The sequence below is a fragment of the Eumetopias jubatus genome, unplaced genomic scaffold, assembly GCF_037043125.1.
Source record: "Eumetopias jubatus isolate StellerSeaLion01/CBP00866 unplaced genomic scaffold, mEumJub1_p1.0 scaffold_15, whole genome shotgun sequence".
NCBI lineage: Eukaryota > Metazoa > Chordata > Mammalia > Carnivora > Otariidae > Eumetopias > Eumetopias jubatus.
Genome location: NW_028274821.1, coordinates 84,005,940 through 84,021,948, shown reverse-complemented (window position 1 = coordinate 84,021,948; position 16,009 = coordinate 84,005,940). Strand labels below are relative to the sequence as shown.

The window sequence follows — 16,009 nt, the reverse complement described above, 5'->3', positions numbered from 1 at the left end:
ATCCTAGTTTATTTTGTCTTGAAGAGCTTGAAATTATTGGAATTTTGACAGTGGTAGAGGCACTGTAGGGTTTGGATTGTTTTTCTGTCTTGTGTACCAGCCTTCTGCTGCCCTCTTAACTGCTCCCCTCTACACTCCCAACAGCCCACATTTCCTGTGTGTCCTGTTTCTCAAGCCCTGGCTCCTTACCTGGCTCCACGGAGCCTTCCCTCACTTGTCCGTTGGCATGGATGGGGAGTTCAGAGGCTGGGGAAACCTTGCTGATTTTCACCCAGGGGAGAGTTGTGTTTTTAAGACTATTGAAGACGTGCAAATTGAGGAGGAAAGCTCTCATAGCATTAGTCCAAGCTAAGAATCCTTCTGTTATCTGCTATATATAAGGTTTTATTGGTTGAAATGGAGGCTGGGCCTTTATAAAATGCAGGTTTTATAGTAATGGCAGGAGGGAGGAAACTCCCCCAGATAATGGAGTAAAACCATGGAAGCAAAGTCATGGAGCCAAGCCGAGAGGACGAAAGGAGGCTTTAAAATTCTCACTGTTATGTCAAGTGTATCAGCCTAGTTTAGGACAATTACTGAGTTAATTGCTTCTTAATGGAAAATACATATTTCAGTGTTCAGACTTCCTAAATCCTTAATTAAAAAGGCATGTTAAATTAAAGTACCAATTAAAAGTACCAATAGAATGGTATTTAAGTATTGGCCACTGCTGCTTAAATTTAGAATTTTACTTCATTGAAAGGACCTTGTTTTGTTTTCTTTTATGAGAGTCTTAACTCTGGGATGGTTGGCCACGGGGAAAACCAGAAAGAAGTGCTTTCCTTGAGGCTATTTTCCTTTAAAGGTTACTTGTAGACATGGACATTTTACCAAAGCAGTGAGTTGTCTTGAGGATTTTTAGATCATAGGATGACAGAATTTTAGAGTCCAAAGAATTCTTTTAGTCAACACTTTCAGTTTATATTTGAGAGAATTCATATTCAAAGACTTTTTTATGATCACATAGTGGCAGAATCTAGGCCTGCTGATGCCCAGTCTGACACTTTAATATTCATGCTAAATCTTTCTCATGTTATAATGATTGTTGTGATTGTCTGAAAGCTTACTAAACATAATTGTGTGTTAAGAGTCAGATATTGTTCAGGTGTAGGAGACACAAAGATAAATAAAAGTGGTTCAACTATCAAGAAGGCTTGGGCTAAGGCTAAGTAGATGGAAGATTGTCCAGTGTGTTAAGTATAGGAAAGAGGTATGCACAAGATGTGTATCAGTCAAGGTCTAGTTGAAGATAGAGAGACCACTCCATCAGAAAAGGAGTGACTACAGAGAATTCAGTCTTACAGAATCATTGGAAAGAGTGGAGGAATATGCTTCAGGCAAATCTCCAGGAATGACTTTCAGAGTCACACTGCAGAAGTAGCACCAAAAGAATGACCACTTCTGCCATGTCAGGAAGCTGGGAGATTCTGGAAGTTGCTCTCCCAAATGTCAGCCCCAGGGTATTCCCACCTCTGACTACTTGGGCTTAGAAAGTCTCCATCAAATTTGTTGCCTCCAGAGCCATCAGGCCATTCCTGCTAGTTCATGTTACCTCCTGGCTCTCTTCTTGACTGTGCTTCAATTTCAGGTCTCACCAAGTGGATCTGATTGGCAGAACCAAAATTATACCTGGTATCCTAGTTGCAGGGGCCTTTGAGAAATAGTTTTCAGCTTTCCAGCCTTTATAATACTAGGGGGCCCACAGAAGATTGTAATAGGTGTCTTAATGTAATAGTAGTGTTAATAGTGGTTTATATGCATATAATATGTAGAACATATATATGATTTATATAATGCAGTATGTACACACACAATGTAATAGTAACATAATGCTCAAAGTAGAGTGAGCCAGTCTCTAGAGTCTTTGGGATCAGTGCATAAGAGGGGCAATCGATGTGCTGGTGGTGGGGAGGAAAAGTCAGAGAATTTAAACTGAGAAGTAGTACCTGAGCTGAGACTCAAAGATGAAATTGCAGATGTCTCAGCTTTTCTAAGGAACTTCAGACCTATTTTGTCAAGTCTGTAAAATAGTTATTCACAAAATACAATCCTCAGATGAGTAACATCAGTTTGACCTTGGAACTTGTTAGAAATGGAAATTCTTGGGTGCCACCCAGACCTACTGAGACAGAAACTGAATGAAGCCCTTCAGGTGATTTTGATGCATGCCAAAGTTTCATAAACTCTGTTGTGTCTGCACGATGATGAAGACCTCTAGTCAGGGGTAGATTTCTGGGAAAGACTGATAGGGACCTAGTAAGCTATATAATTAAGCACAGTGATTAAAACCAGTAGTTTCTTGCGGTAAATCTCTGAGTTCAAATCTTGGCTTTTACATTTACCTATCTGTGTGATGATGAGCTGCTGGGGTAACAATACTTACCCTGCAGAACTGTCAAGCTTAAGTGACATGAGAGGGTATATGCCTCTCACAGTATGTGACATAGCATAGGCATTTTGTAAAGTCTTTTGGAGGAGACTTGACTAGAAGCATTCCTAAATCTTTCTTGGGAAATGTTACAAAGGCATTTCAGAGTTGAGTTCAATTCAGAAAGCATTTATGGAAGGCAGTCTGTTCTGTGCTCAGCACTGTGCTTGAACGCTGTGGTGCCTTGATTCTTGGGAAGAGTCCAGATGGTAGGGAGATATGGGTCCTGGCCTTAGGAGCTGTTTATTTTATTTATTAAGAAGAGAAGTCCTTAAACAGGGAAGTAACAGTCTAAGATAGTAAATGATTAGGTGTACAATCAGGTGTTAATAATTAGATGCTACCAAAACAGTAAATATTACAGAAGCTCAGAGGAAATCAGTCAATGTGGGCCAAAGTAGTCAGGGGTAAGTTCCTGGAAGAGGCAGATGGGGACCTTATATGCTTTTGTGGGCCATTTAAATCAAATTTCTGAGGAGCATATTTCTTTATTTACAAAGGTTTTTTGTTTTTGTTTTTTTTTTTTAAATTATGAACCTTGTTTAAAGATGTGGAAAATTCAGGAAATAAGGAAAAAAACCCCTATAATTTCACAGTTCAGGCACTCATAGCTAGAAGTTTTGGTGGGTTTCCATTTACTGTCTTTTGAAAATCTTTTTTAAAAAATAGTAATTGCTGTTACAGTGTGATAAATCTCTCTATTCTGTTTTGACTTAATTCTTCATAATGCAGTGGTGTTAGCATTTCCCCATGTTATTACAGACACAACCTAATTTTAATGGTGGCATAGGTGTTGGGTCACTTGAGCTTATTAATACTCCCAATTTTTGAAATGAAGTTTGAAATAAACATAAAAGCAATTACTTGTATTTCCAGTTATTTCCTTGGGATAGATACTGAGAAGCAAATTACTAGGGTATGGATTGTGGACTTTCTTAGTGCTTTGGAAACATATTGCCAGATTATTTGCTGGAAAGAGTGGTTGAATTTATGCTCCCTTTCCTCCTTCATTCTTTTTGACTCATTCATTATTTATGTGCTAGGCCCAATTCCAGGTTCTGGGGATATTAGTAGTGAACAAAATAGGCAAAAATCCCTGCCATATATGCTAGTAGGGGAAAACAGATAATAAGAAAGTATAGTATGTTGGATGATAAAATGTGCTAAGGAGAAAACACAGGAAAAGAGAATAAGGAATGGTGTGGGGAGAGGAAAATTATAATTTTAAATAAGGTGATTGGGGAAGGCAGCACTAGGAAAGTAACTTGTGAATGAAGACAGCACATGCCCCATTCCTTGGTATTTATCTCACGGAATGAACAGCAAGGGAAAGGTCCACGAAGTGGAAGCATGGCTTTCATGTTTGGGGAGCAGCAAGTAGACCTGTGTGGCTGGAACAGGGGGTCGGGGTTGGCGGGGGGACAGAGTAATAGGAAGTGAGGTCAGAGAGTTGCTGGTAAAGGAGGATGTGACTTACTCCGGCTGCTGTTTTGAGAACAGTCTGTAGGGAATGGAGGCAGAAGCAGACACCTGTTAGGTGACCGTTGTAGTGGAAGTGATGGTGACTTAGACCAGCGTGGTAGTGTGGAGATGGAGAGAAATGATCAGAACTTGAATTTATTTTGAAGATTTAGTTGACAGGATTGCCCAACAGATTGGATCTGAAATGTGGGAGAAGGATCAGGAGTTCAGTTTTGGACATGTTAAATTTGAGATGTCTGCTAGGCATCCAAGTGGAGATGTTGAGTAGTAGACAGATAAATGAGTCTGGAGTTGGAAGAAATAAATGTAAAGTTGATAGTGCATATTTGTATTTGAAGTGATGAGACTAAAAGAGACCAGCAAAAGAGGACATCAAGAAAGAAAAGTGAAGTCCAAGGACTGAGGTCTGGGGCCCTTCAGTTGGAAGAGGTCTGCAAGGAGCTTAAGGAGAAGCAGTGAGGCAGGGGAGAGGGATGCTGTGGAAGCCACATAAACAGAGAAAGTGGAACCCATCAAGGATGTCAAAGGGTGCTTATAGGTCAAGTAAGATGAGGACTGAGGATTGATAATTGATGTTAGGGGTAAGAAGTGAGTTGGTGTGGTCATTAGTACATGAGCAGTTTCACAGCTGTGGTGGGGTAGAAGCTTGATTGGCACAGGCTCAGGAGAGTGAGAAGAGAGGAACTGGTAAGGTGGGTACAGACATTTCTTTGAAGTATATAGCTTTGAAGACAACGAAAGAAATGGGGTGGTAGCTGTGGGGGGCTTGACCTTTTTAAAAAAGATTTGCAGAAATAACAGTCTGTTTGCGTGCTCCTGGGAAAGCTCTAGTAGAGAGGTCAAATTTATAACACAGGAGAATTGGTAGAGCAGTGTTTGAGTTGGTGAGAGGGATGGGATCCTAGTTCACAAGTGGAGGAAGAGCCTTTGCAAGGGGGCATGGACAGTTCTTCATGGTAGTAGGATGAAGGCCGCGTCTGTGGGTCAGTGATAATAAGTGGGTAGGAGTAGTGATGGAGGCTTGTGGGAGTTCTCTTCTGATTGGTTTTCTCAGTGAAGGAGCAAATGAGGTAATTAGTGGCAACTGAGGATGGAGGAGGTTTGAAGGGGGAGAGGAAAGTATGAAATACTCTTGGAGGAGACCAAGAGAGTGAATGAATTAAGGAAAATGTGGTATACTTACTCAAGCTCACTTACAGTAAATAATCCAAATTTGAAGGTAGTGTTTTAGTATTTTAAGCATAATAGGGTGATTTTCTCCACCTGGTACAGGGGTGCAGGTGGATCTTTGGATTTAACAAGGATTGTTGGACTTTTGCCAAGTGAAGTTGACAAAGTAAAGACACAAAGATGTTGAAGATGTATGGAAAGGAATGGTTATAAATAGAATTTAAGCTGGGTGAGGATGATAGGGTGGGCCTGAGGTGGATCAAGGGCACTGAAAATGTTGGTATAGTGTCCCTGTGGGATTGAAAAATGAAGACAGAATACTGTAGGGGCTGAACTAGAAGGGCAGGAGGTGGGTCATGGTTGGAGGCTGAGGTGCTTGAAACTGATTATTGAGGGAGTTTCAGTTATTGGTAACTGTAGAGTTTGGATATGACCATGGGAGTGAGTAGTTGAGATTGGGTAGAAAACCTTGGCAGGGAGGAGGCCAAGGAATCAAGAATTCTGGGATTTTGGAAGGATTGGCTATGTGCATACTGAAATCGCTGAGACTATGGTAGGAGTGCTGGTAGAGTGAGGGGCAGTGTACCAGGATCCATGTGACTCAGGAATGGGGAGTAATGCTAGGATTACTAGATGACAGCAGGGCAGAGTGGGAGTGGGGAGTGTAGTCTGGTGAGCTCAGGTTAAAATCTGGGATTTTGGAAAATGAGGAAGAAAGGTCTGGAAATGGAAACAAGGAACGGAGGCTGCCTACCCTGCCTCCAGGCCAGTGGGAGGGATGGAGAGGAAACACTGACTGCTTGAGAGGGCTACAGAGGAAACCAGCATTAGGTCAGAGGAAGAATGTAAGAATGGCAAGGGAGCTTAGTGCTAAGAGATTGAGAATTGTGCTGATCATTGACCAGGAGTGCCAGAAGGCAAGTGAAGGTCGCGAGTGTGCCAGTTTTGTTGTTCCTTTGCCAGCTACACTTAAAATTCACTGTACTTGTGATGGACAACATGATTCTTTGTCTTTTTTTTAATTTTTAAACTGCTAGTGTAATTGAATGTTAATTCATATAGGAATATAGAATTGGCCACGTTTATAAATTGTGATGCTTAAGAGCATGTTTTGGAAGGGTCTGATTTGGATGTGGGAAGAGAAAGATGAGCAAAGCATGTCAAGTTTTGTGGGAAAGTGGATTGATCAGCCTGGCTAGATTTGGGGATTCATTTTTAAGAAACAAATGAAATTGTGTGGTTTGGTCCTTTTTTTAAAAGATTTATTTGAGAGCGAGCATGTGCGTCTGCATGGTGGAGAGGGTCAGAGAGAGAAACTTCATCAGACTTCTGCACTGAGTGTGGACCCCGATGCAGGGTTCGATCCCAGGACCCCAAGATCACAACCTGAGCCGAAACAAAAAGTCGGAAAATTAACTGACTGCGCCACCCAGGCACTCCAGGTGTTTGGTCTTAATGGCCAGGCTAAGGATTCTAGGCGGTTCTAGCTTTATAACATAAAGGTCATGAAACATATTAAAAGTAGTATAGGTCCTCAAAAAAATTAAACATAGAATTGCCATATGATCCAGCAGTTCCAATTCTGGACATAAGTCGTGAAGAAGTGAAAACAGGGTATTGCAGAAATAGTTACACTCATGTTCATAGCAGCAGCATTTTTTAAAAAAGATTTTATTTATTTATTTGGGATAGCGAACAAGAGAGCAGGAGCAGGGGGAGCAAAGGGAGAGGGAGAGAGAAGCAGGTTTCCCACTGAGCAGGGAGCCCGACATGGGGCTCCATCCGAGGACCCCAGGATCGTGACCTGAGCCAAAGGCAGACACTTAGCCGACTGAGCCACCCAGGTGGCCCTCATAGCAGCATTATTTATGATAGCCAGAGATGGAAGAAACTCAAGTGTCTGTAGACAGATGAATGGATAAATAAAATGTATTATTACAATGGAGTATTATTCAGCCTTAAAAAGGAGGGGAGTTCTGACACATGCTACAACATGGATAAGCCTTGAAGACACTGTGCTAAGTGAAATAAGCCAGGCATACAAGGATAGGTATTGCATGATTCCATTTCTATGAGGTACCTAGAATGGTTAAATTCATAGAAACAGAAAGTAGAATGGTGGTTTCCAGGGGCTGTGGGGAAGGGAAAATTGGGAGTTATTTAATGGGTTCAGAGTTTTAGTTGAAGTTTTGGAGATAGATGATAGTGAGGTTGTACAATAACGTGCATGGACTTAGTGCCACTGAATTGTATACTTAAAAGTGTTAAAATGGCAAATTTTATGTATATTTTAGTCCCTGCTCCCCTCCCCACCCCCAAAGTGGTATAGGATATATAGGTACAGATTTGGATATATATATCCATTTGGATATACAGTACAGATAAGGACTAGGCAGCAATGGCTTGTTTCCAGGGGAAGAGAGGCAGAATTTTGTTGACAAGAAAGTCTTCTGGTTGACAGGCATAGTATGTTTCCTTTGCTGGTATTTCAGCTTTATGTATACTGTATGCAGTAGTTTGGCTTTAGCTTTGGGGTTCTGAGTATGGTTTAGAGGTACTCGGGAAACACATTTTCCAAGTAGGGAAACATTCCTCTACATTTTTATCCATTCTGTTTAGCAAATAATTTTTTTTTCATAGATTATCCAAGGATACCCTCTCATCTTCAAAATTATTCTAAGTTAGTAGGAATTCATCTTTTCATTATCATGTTTACTAGTTGAATTGAGCGCTACTTTGGAGTCATTTTATTTATATCCTGAACTTGGCAAAGGAGTTTAAATAGAGAAATTGGAAAGCTCTCATTCATAATCTGCTAAGGCCTGTTTCATGACAACATGTTTTGGTTATTTGTCCAGATGTATTCTTATTGTTGAGTCACAATAATAACTAGAAGACAGATCAACAGGAGGACATACATAAATAAAGCCAGAAAAGAAAGCCACTGTTGGATTCTTGGGAGTCTGATGGATCCAGGCTGAATCCTAGCTCTGTTGCTTAACTGAATTTGTTCTTAGTGAACCTCACTCTTATTTATAAAACAGGGATACATCTACTTACCTGGCAGAGCTGTTGTTACGATTAAGATAATAAAATCACCTATGGCAACTGCTGGTATACATAGGCATTCAGTAAATGGTAGCTGTTAGTATTCTAATTATTACTGCAAAAATGTTTAATGGAACTCTGTTTCTGAACCCAGAATGCAAACTTAGAAAGCAAAGAAATTAGCAGAAAGGTCCTTCAGTTTATACAGAGATTCACCTCAGGGTTTCTGTAAATCTGGGAGAGTCCCTAGTGCATTTGATGTTTACAGATCATTAGCAAACAGATGCCAGGAGGCAAATAAACTGTAGCTTAAGGATTTTCGAACCACTGACGTTGAAGAGAAAATCAGTTTCTGATAAAGTTATAACATTTCTAAAGTAATGGCAGGCAATGGGAAAATTTTAATTGGGTTTATAAAAGTTTATTTCAGGAGCACATGTATTTCCAATTTGAGGCATACCTATACATCTGTAGCCATCTAATTTATAGTGCTTGCTTATTTCTCCACTGGGGTTAATAATAAAACAACAACTAATATTTATTGTGTGCTTACTTATATGCCAGTGTGTCTTTAGGAAGGAAGCCCGTAGCATTCAGAGGCTTGTTTTCAATTGGATATTTTAAAATTGGCCCTTTATCCATTTAGAGAGGGTATTTAATGAGTTTATCCTGTTATGCCAAAATATTTGTTAAGCATTTGTAACAGAGAAAACCTTCTGTAGCAAAGCTAAGTAGAACATGGGCCCTGACCTCAACAAATGCTGACTCGCTGTCCTCTAGACTGTTCAAAAGGGGCTTGTGGTAGCATGAGATGAACCACGGTCTAGTCCTAGATTCCACATGTGGCCACTTTGTCCCAGAAGTTTTTTCTGTCCTGGTCAGAATTAGGTTTGATGCTCTTCTGCTAATCCTAGCACAGCACTTTGTCAAACTCTGTGGTTAATTAATTTGGTGGATTCTCCATTTGCGTCACACCGTGTATACTCCTTGAGAGCAAGGACTGGCTTTTTATCACCTGGACCAGTCACATCAGCATGTTTGTGCTGTGAATAAATGCTAATTTTAAAACTTTGGACAAATGGTAACCTATTGCTTTCTTTAACGATGATGCACTTACGGTAGTCCCAATATCACAGCATTGTCATGAAGATTAAATTAGAAACTGTGTATAAAATGCCTATCCCAGTGCCTGATACATGGTGGGTATGCAATCACTAGTTTATTTGAGTAAATAATGAAGTTATCTCTTTCCACCAGATTTGACAGATGTGATATATCTATTTATGAAGACTGTATGCAGTGATGTCATGTTTGTAGTACATAAAGGGCACAGCTGTCATTTAGGTTAAGTCTGAAGTAATTATTCACATTGGAATGAAAATTGGACACTTATGGTGCTCATTCAGAAACAAGGGCTAAAATGAATCCTAACTCGCAGGGAAATTAAATGGAAACCTGAGATTATAACCATTAAAGAAAAAAGGGCCTTCATCAATATTTATCAATTTGATAGATTTTAGGAATTAGTTCCAAACCTTGAACTAATTTTTAAAAACCTAAATATTTAAATAATAAAGTTGAAAACTAAGATATTCAGCAGGCAAAAAGGGAAGTATAAGTGAACGTATTCTCTGGACTTTTTTGTTCTCTCCAGTACACTCTCTCTTTCCATTTTAAAACCCCTTTAGAATTTGACTTATGTTTGATTTTTGGGTTTATGTGGCGTAAGTTTGGTTGAGAATCAGATTTATATACCTTTTGTAGATGGAATTAGTTGTGAAAAATACTTCAAATTATTGGTAAGTAGTGGCATTTGCTGGTCAAAATCTATCACCATTCTCTAGAAAGAGAGATGAAACTCCCAAGATTTTACTGCATAATGTCAGTGGACTCATTATTTGTAGAACAGCTGATGCATTTAGGACTTGTTGATTCACTTAATTGGTAACTGTACTACATTCATAACTCCAACAACTGAAAACAATAGGTCAGTGTCTGCTGTTTATGCATAAATAGTCACATCAGAGCAGGATATGTCTGAAAGGCAGAATCTGTTAGTTTGAGGAGGAATCTGGCACGTGAATGGTTCCATTGCTTGCCATACTGAGGTGGGTTGTGCTCTCCTTCCCTGAATAATGCTGTTTGCATTTTTATTATAGGTGTAGATGGTGAACTGGTCCTGTGTTATCAGGCCGGCTGCTGTGAAAGTGAATATTTGAAGTGTTTTAAATGCTGGCGTGAAAGCAAAAGACTAGAATAGAAACATAGTTTTAAAATTAGTGAGGACTGGTGCGCCTGGGTGGCTCAGTTGTTAAGCGTCTGCCTTGGGCTCAGGTCATGATCCCAGGGTCCTGGGATCGAGCCCCCCATGTCGGGCTCCCTGCTCAGTGGGAAGCCTGCTCTCCCTCTCCCACTCCCCCTGCTTGTGTTCCTGCTCTTGCTATCTCTCTCTCTCTCAAATAAATAAAATCTTTTAAAAAATAAATAAATAAAATTAGTGAGGACTAAGGTTCTTATGTCTTAGGGTCTTCATGTTTTAGGGCAAAAAGTTAATACCTGGAATAATTTTTAAGAAATTCCAGTTGCACATGGAAACCAAATGTTCATTTAAAGTACTTTGAAATGAATTTTTTTTTTAAATTAGTGAAGTATACTCTTGTGATTTCAGGATAAAATCTGCATTGTGAAATGAGCAGTTTTTGTTTGAAGCAAGTAATTTTTAGTTTAAAAACATTTTTAAAGGAAAGACAACATAAATTATTCTGTTTCATTGTTAAGGAAAAGGAAATCGTGTTGATGGTTTTTTTTTCTCTGTAAAACACTTGAAACATTCCTTTCAAAAATATATTTTTAATTAAATTTTAACTATCATAAATGGAACAGTTTACTAGGATAATTGTATTTAGTTAAAATGCTAAACTAATGATTCAGGTATTTTATAATATAAAGTGAGTGAAACTGACTCTTTATAGCAGCAATGAGTTTAATAGGGAGTGTCCTTAAAGCTCTTTTTAGTGGAGTCCAGCTTGTAATTGTAGTGTCAAGAAACTTTTTAATTCTACATTATACAAAAAAAAAAACACTTTTCTTCTTGAAGATGAAAAAAAGCTTATTTCTGAGTGTGTTTGGGGAAGATTGAGCTCATCCTCAAAATGTGTAACTTCTCAGACTACTTTCTGAGCATATACATTTTCAGTGTATAAAATTTGAACATTTCATTAGGGAAAGAGCAGTGTAATGGACTATCCCCTGCTTGCAGCATATTCCCATCTTCTCATCTGGAAAATTAAATCTGATTACAGCTTGGATTAACATTTATGGTTGTGGGGGAGAGGAAGATAGTATCTTAAACTACATGAAATTGAACAATGAAGATTATATCGTTTATGGCGAATTTTTAAGTCTTGCTTTTAAAGGGAAGCATTCTTACAATTGTAAGCTTTAAATATGTTTGGTATTTTGTTTCTTATTGACTGAAATATCCTAGGGATAATGACTGGATAAATTTTAGTGGGCATTAAATGTAATTTTTTCTGCCTTGATACCTACCATGTTAAAAGTGAAAGCAGTGTAGATTCCCGTGTTAGCAGCTACATTTGCTTGCAGTCTCTCCTAAATTTCCTAAAAGAGCTCCAGTTATGGACGATTGTAACATTTGGTTCGTGTGCAGTTGTCACACATTTCATAGAAAATGAAGTCAGTGTATTTTTCAATAATCAGTTAAAGCGTCATGCCTTCAAATGGAGTCATTGGTGCAACAGAGAAAAACAGGAAAATAATTTGGTAAGGAGTGTGTGTGTGTACACACACATACTAGTTACTGATCTACAAATGAGCCCTCATACATAACCACAGTACTTTTATGAATTATTTTGCATTTCTGTTGTAAAAGATCTGTCTACCACGTTTTCTAGGAACTTTAAGCCTAAGGCAGAACTCAAGGTTTTGGAGCCTGTGTAAAATAATTTATAGCACCGTTCCAGCAAGTCTTGCCCAAACTCTAATTCTATTAATTAAACATCCTGTGGCAATCTGGTATATCTTAAAGATTTAAAGTATGTTACAGTAGAAGACTAGAAAACATGAACAATTGAGGTCGAAGAAAATTAACCTTTCTTAAAAAAAAAAAATCAAGACATAGTTGTTCTGAGACTTTTCTTTATTTATTTTTCCCCTGTGAGGACCTAGCCTCTTAAGCATGGTCACGTTACACGCCTGAATCAGATTGTGCTATTGGGAGTCCTATGCTGGGAAATATCTGTGTTAAGTATAGAAATGCTTCCTGTGGCCTCCAGTGGAAGCGGTGGTGCACATGTCTCTTTGTGGAGACCACCTCTTGCATGGATGTGGTGCTGGAAGAAGGTAGTGGCCCATCACGTTGATGTGATGCGAAGCCTTATTCCGGACCCAGCTGCCTCTTTTAGGCTTATGTGGTCAAGAGATATATGGACTCTACCATACCATACATCTTGTGGCAAGATAAGATATTTTAAATACGATATTTTAGGTTGAAAAGTATTTTCCTGGGAGATGATGAAATTGATTTTTAATTTTAAGAATCTACTACTTAAATCTGGAGAAAGTTGCTGAGAGAGAAGGAAAAGGAATGTTCTTAATTTTCTGTCAGAGGGACAATTCTTTGAGAAAAAGCTTGACATATGCCCATGACTCTGTTCTTTCTGCCAATTGCCTAAGCAAATTGTTGCTTTTTTCCTTGGTAGTTCTCTGATCTGCAGATTTTTGTGTTGAAAGTTAGCTGTTTGGTGACACTGCATTTGGCGGTGAGGGTATGAATGTGAGAAGGTGTTTTGGAACATTAGCAATTATAGTATTGGATGGTGGATAAAGAAATAGATACATAAATATTAGACTGATGCACACTTTTCCAGTGTATGTTATTTTCCATATAAAGATATAGAACATTTCATAAAATGTTCCCAGACCATTTAAAACTCAAAGAAATGCAGCTGATGCAATGAAATACATAGAGTACTTGTAAAAACATACAGACACGCAAGTGGATTGCTGCCAGACAGAAAATTTAAAGGCGGTTTGCTTAACTGCAGGGTGCTAGGTTTTGTACATGTGCCATGCTGAAACTGTTAGTAAGGCGGGTGTTGTGTTGCTTGAGAAAAGCAGATTGTATTTGGACCTTTTAAACTCAGATGTTTCCAATGTCGATATTTTGGTGACATTATGGCATTGTGATCGACTCAAAGTGAAAAAAGATGATTTCAACCCACTGTGCAAAATAGACGTTTTAAGAAAAATTATTTTCAGTTTTTTGTTAATTTTTACAAAATGGCTTTCATAGTTTTATAAACTATCAGATTGGATCTTTGAGCTAATTGAGTGGAACTTTGTAGGTTGGGCTTTTGTTTTTAAAAAACATTGCCCCCCCCCTTTTTAAATATTGCTTTAGAGAGTGTTAAGAACCCATAAAGTTTGCTTTTGTAAACCTCAGGGCCTTAAAGGAAATCAGAAGCTTTATGCTTGGATCATAGTAAATAATAATCCATGTATTATCTTGGAACATGATTCTGTAAAAATCTGGGAATCTCACTCTGGGCTGAGTCTTAGGACAGTTGAAGGAATTTGGTTGATGATGTTTGTTGTGCCTGCCACTGAGGCAGTGTTTAGGATAGTATGATTTGCATGACTCCCATCTTGGCATCTTTACCTTCAGTATATTAAAATAAGTGGATTTTTTTCATCCATGTTTCCTTCTCTTTTTAAAATTCTGCTATATTGTATATATGCATAAAATACATTTTTAAAATAAGTTAATTATTAATATAGTTTCTTATTAACATAGTTGACTAAAGATGTAAAAACCTTCCTTCTCCCACCTATAAACAAGAAACTTTTTAAAATTGAAGAATAGATCATAAATTTTGGTTTCTGACCTCCATCCCCTCACAAAGTGGTGATTAAAAATATTAGTCTTTGGTTTTATTCCATCTTGATTTCCATCAGTATTTGTGGTTCCTGAGAAGCACAAACTACTGCAAAAAGACATGATATTAAAGATTATATGTGAGTCATTTCTATATGAAGTTTTCTGGTTGAAGAGTGTTAACCACGTGACAGTTGGAAGAAAAAGAATAAGCCTTATTCTGTGGCTTTCCCAACTTCTGTTTTACTGTGTCCCTCAGTGGCTTACAAGTGCTTTTTTTTTTTTTTTTCCAGTCTTGGGAGCATATTTTAAATCCTAAAATACCAGCTTTTCCTGCCCCAGGGTGATTTACCTATGTTTTAGGGATTATAACTGCTACCCTCTTACTTAGGCTCTCCCCATCCCCCAACCCAACAGCAAGCACACTTTTAGAGGTGTGTTAGACATCTGGTTGTCCCTTTGCATCCTGCTAATTCTTCCCTGTAGACCTAGTGCTTTTCATGCCACACCATTAGCGCCCTCTGGCCTCCTGTCTCAAGTGGACCAAGTCCTTGTGTGATTTCAGCCCTTTCAGCCAGAGAGAAGCAACAGTTTCTTCCTCTGGCACACTAGGGCAGCCCTGCACGGAGAGGACCATGCCAGCACTCTGCTGGTCACAATGTAGACATGGCCTTTGTCCCATCGAGTGTTTGCACGGGAGGGTAAGGAAAGAAATTGATCCCCAGTTTTTAAGTCAACCAGAAGATCCCTCAAGAGCTGAAATGGTCTACAGATAGTTTCATCTCTTTTGGACCACCCATTTTTGGAAGCTCTGCGTTTTTGGTATGCCCTTTTGAATACTTCTGCTTTTGTTATTAGCCTTGGGTTTTGAAAAATAACATCCATTGACTTTATTGACTTGAAAACTGATATTTCTAGGATTTAAATGTAGTATGTGAATAGGCCCTTAGTTTTTTCCCTTTTTGATTCTTTGCTGCAGAAAGATTAACTGCATTTTTGTGTTGTGATTTTGGAGGGTTTTAACTTTTATGTGGATTCACTCTCACAGAGAAGGAAATTGATGTTTTAAAATATAGCTAAGAAAACTGAATAGTATGTTTTGTGATCAGTGTGTGAGGGGACCCTCAAATACTGTGCTTTTCCATTGATACGTGATTTTTCAAATACATATTATTCTTATCACTCCCCATAATGTGTCTCTGAGGAACCAAATCTCTTTCTCTTATTAGAAAAGATTGAATGTTTTCCTAATCAATAGCAAATGGAGTGCTAATAGCATTTAATTAGTACAGTTCTGTATTGACTTACAGATGATGGCATTGGATTATCTTGCAATTATGATTGGAGAATCAAGTGACCCCTTTAGTAATTCCATTTTAAGCAGATGGTCATAAAAGGTGTTTTCACCTATGTATTTTTATAGTTGATGAGCAAGTCTAATTATGTTAGGTAGAACATAATATCTCATTTCATGATATTTTGTTTGTATTGACAAGCCAAAAGTGTATTGTTTGGTTCTGAAGAATATTTCATCCGGTTTTATCTGTATTTTCAGGAGTTCATAAGTATTTTGGTAAGGATACATTTTATTTTTAAAAGCAAGGAGTTTTGTATTTGTTCTTTGAAAGAATTCTTCTCCCGCTCCCTGCCACCTGCCAGTATGCGCGCATGCATGCGTGCGCGCACACACACACACACACACACACACACACAATCTGAAACTGGTGTTTAAGGTGGTTTATCAAGCACACATCTGTAACTGTGAAAAGGAGGCTTCTGATTAGAGAAAAAAAAGTCAAGCCAGGTTTAGGACTCATTTTCTCTGGAAAAATATATTGAGGGCAATTTGCAGCAGGCAAGATTTTTGCATTAGGTAATAGTCTAAAGTTAACAGTAGCATCAGGTCTTCAAAATTTTTCTTTTTTATATTTCTGGAGGAGGGTAAT

The 16,009-nt window shown here is 38.5% G+C and overlaps 1 protein-coding gene across 3 annotated transcripts in view; it reads left to right on the top strand.

Annotated features, from left to right (window-relative positions):
• Positions 1-16,009, top strand: part of DENND1A (DENN domain containing 1A) — a 496,855-nt gene that overhangs the window by 113,573 nt on the left and 367,273 nt on the right. The window lies entirely within an intron of this gene.